The sequence below is a fragment of the Microtus oregoni genome, unplaced genomic scaffold, assembly GCF_018167655.1.
Source record: "Microtus oregoni isolate MIOR12 unplaced genomic scaffold, Mior012 000062F_ref0000492, whole genome shotgun sequence".
Classification (NCBI taxonomy): Eukaryota; Metazoa; Chordata; class Mammalia; order Rodentia; family Cricetidae; genus Microtus; species Microtus oregoni.
In genome coordinates, this window is record NW_024543872.1 from 219,161 (window position 1) to 222,259 (window position 3,099).

Below are 3,099 nucleotides of genomic sequence, written 5' to 3' on the forward strand. Positions count from 1 at the left end.
AGGAGGGAGGACTAAGGGGAAAGGAGGGAGGACTAAGGGGGAAGGAGGGAGGACTAAGGGAGAAAAGGGAGGACTAATGGAGAAGGAGGGAGTACTAAGGGGAAAGGAGGGAGGACTAAGGGGGAAGGAGGGAGCATCAAGGAGGAAGGAGGGAGGACTAAGGGGGATGGAGGGAGGGACTGAGGGGAAAGATTGCTGGTTTTCTTTACAAGTCTTTTGAAAGTACTTGACTTTTAAGTTAAGCACATTTATTGCCTTTTTACAAACTAAATCTAAGTAGGCAAAAAGTCTATTAATATGCCAGAAATAATTTGCAAATTGTAGATAAATGCAGTCCCTTTCCCTCCGCTATTAGAATTGGCCTTTCTGGAGAACAAGCTGCCCCTCTGGTTTTCCCTGTTCCCTCTGCGAACCGTTTTAAGCAAATTCTTTGGAGCCCATCAATCTGTCAATTAGAAGAAAATGCAAAGGGAACAGCAGGAATCATGACTGCAAGGAAACTGTTGCCATCCCATGAAATTATTGCCTTGACCAAATTAGAATAAACCTGTCAAGACGTTGTTTTACCATCTTTATGTAAAAATCAAAATGGTCTGACTTCAGCTGTCAGCCAGGCTCTTCTAATCTGTCTGTAGCTTAGTCCTGGAGTCTACTGCCAGTGGTACTTAGAGTCTGGGGAGATATCCTCTCTAGATGGTGAGAACAGAGCCCCTGCCTTTCCTCTGGTGGCCTCCAGAACTCTGGCTGCCTCATTCTTAAGCAAAATATCCCAGGCGACAATAAAGTGAGCGGGCAGGCTTGACTGAGGGAGTCTGGAAGTGGAGGCAGGCTGACTCTCCAGCAAGCCACACTTGCTGTTCTGCTCCCATCCTCTCACAAAGAGAGAACTGAGCAAGGATCACACCTCCCACCTTTGCAATTAGTCCATCAGGATCTGGAAATAGGGGAGCACTCACGTGCGGATGTGCTCTAGACCTCTTCACTGGGAATTTCTGTCTTACAACAGCTATGTTGAGAGATCATCAGATACTATACAATTTACTCCCTTGCAATGCAAAAACCAAAGGTTTTTGCTATATTTTCAGAGTTTTACAGTCACTACCGCAATCTCTTTTGGATTTTCATTCCTCCCAAATCCTACACCCCTTAGAAGGCACCTCCCTTCTCTCTTCCAAACAATTTGCTAAACACATGTAAACCTTCCCTCAACAGAGATAGAGACATAGAAAAACACAGAGACAGAGAGACAGTGACAGAGAAAGGGACAGACAGAGACTACAGAAGAGAGAGACAGAGAAAGGGAGAGACACAGAGATGTGGGCAGGCAACCATTATTCTTCCTTTTGTCTCTAAAGATTTGCTTTCTCTGAACAGTTCATAGAGATAAAAATCAAGCAATCTATTGTCTCCATGACTAGTTTCTTTCATGCAGAGTAATGTTTTCTATGTTTATCACACCGAGTGTGTCAGTATGTGTTTATGGTAGAATAATGTTCCAGTATCTGGACATTCTGTATTTTGTTAATGTATTTCTCAGTTGATGGACATTTGAGTTATTTCCACTTTTAGGCTATTATCAAAGTAGTTTTTGTTTTCGTGTGTGTGGGTGTATGTGTGTCTTTTGAATCCTGAGCCTCTCACATGTTAAGCAAGTAAGTGCTTTACCACGGGACTATTTTCCCAAACAAGTTCCCAGCTTCAATGCCTGATTTTATTCTCTTGTCCATGGTTAACGGAACTGTTTGGGAAGGATTAGGAAGTATGATCTTGTTGGAGTAGATGTATCATTGTTGAAGGAAGTGTGTCACTGGGAGTGGGCTTTGAGATTTCCAAAGCCCACACCAGGCTCAGTCTCTCTCTTTCTCTGCTGCCTGTAGATCAGAATGTAAAGCTCTCAGCTGCTGCTCCTGTACCATGCCTGCCTGCTTCCTGCCATGATGAGCATGTACTAACTCTTTAAACTGCATACAAGTCCCCAGTAAGATTCTTTTCCTTTCTAGTTGCCTTGGTCCTGGTGTTTCTCCCCAGCGCTAGCACAGTGACTATGGCACTTGCCTATACACCCAGGAAAGGAATTACAAAGTGCTATGGTAATGCTATTCTAATATTTTAAATTTTTATTTTTATTCATCTTTATAGGTGTGAGTGTACATCCAATGTGTGCAGTGCCTAGAAAGGCAGAAGAGAAGGTGACATTGGATCCCCTGGAACTGGAATTACATGTATCTGGGAACCAAACTTGGATCCTGCAGAAAAAAACATAAAGGACCCCGAGCCATCTCTCAGGCTGCTCCTAACCTTCTGAGCATTGGCTGGCTGTTTGCTGAAAGTGTTTCTCGTTCTAAGTTTCCAGCAACAGATTAGCGTTTTTACTTTGCTGCACCCCTGGTCAGCGCTTGCTGGCAAGTGTCTTTTCCGTTATCCTAACTGCTATGGCCTTATTTCCCATCCTTTCAATAAGGTCTCATCTTTGATTTTACCTCTGTGTTTCATAACACATAGGCTTAAAATAGAAACTGTTTTATTAAAATTCCAAAATAGGATACAAAAGGCCAACAAAGACCACTTGAACTTCTGTGGTCCATTTAGAGGACCGTCTTGTACTTGGAAGAAAAGTGATGCGGGAATTAACACAGATATGAAAAACCAAGCCTTTTTGCTAGTCTGTGGCAGCTGCCGAGGACACACTCCACCTAACATCTGTTTCAAGCTCCCTTACAGGAGATTAAGACCATTTGGGTTGGAGCAGTGAGAGGCTGCAGGGAAAGGGGTTTGCTGCCAGCCTTGATGACCTGGGTTCGCTCCTAGGACCCTATATGGCAGAAGGATGGAACTGACTCCTGAAAGTCATCCTCTGACCTCAGCACACACACAGCAAAGTGGAATAAAAAGAAATTAAAAGCACTCTTCCTTCATCTTTGTGTCAACAGTTCCAGAGTGAGTGACCCAAATCAACATGACCATAGGGCAATAAGTAAATTATTTCCACCAGTTAGTGGCAAACACAATGGCAAACATACATGGGCAACTAAGGCAGGAAGATTACGGGTTCCAGACACCTGCTGATAAGACCGGCAGAGAGAAGAAACTCAGAACATA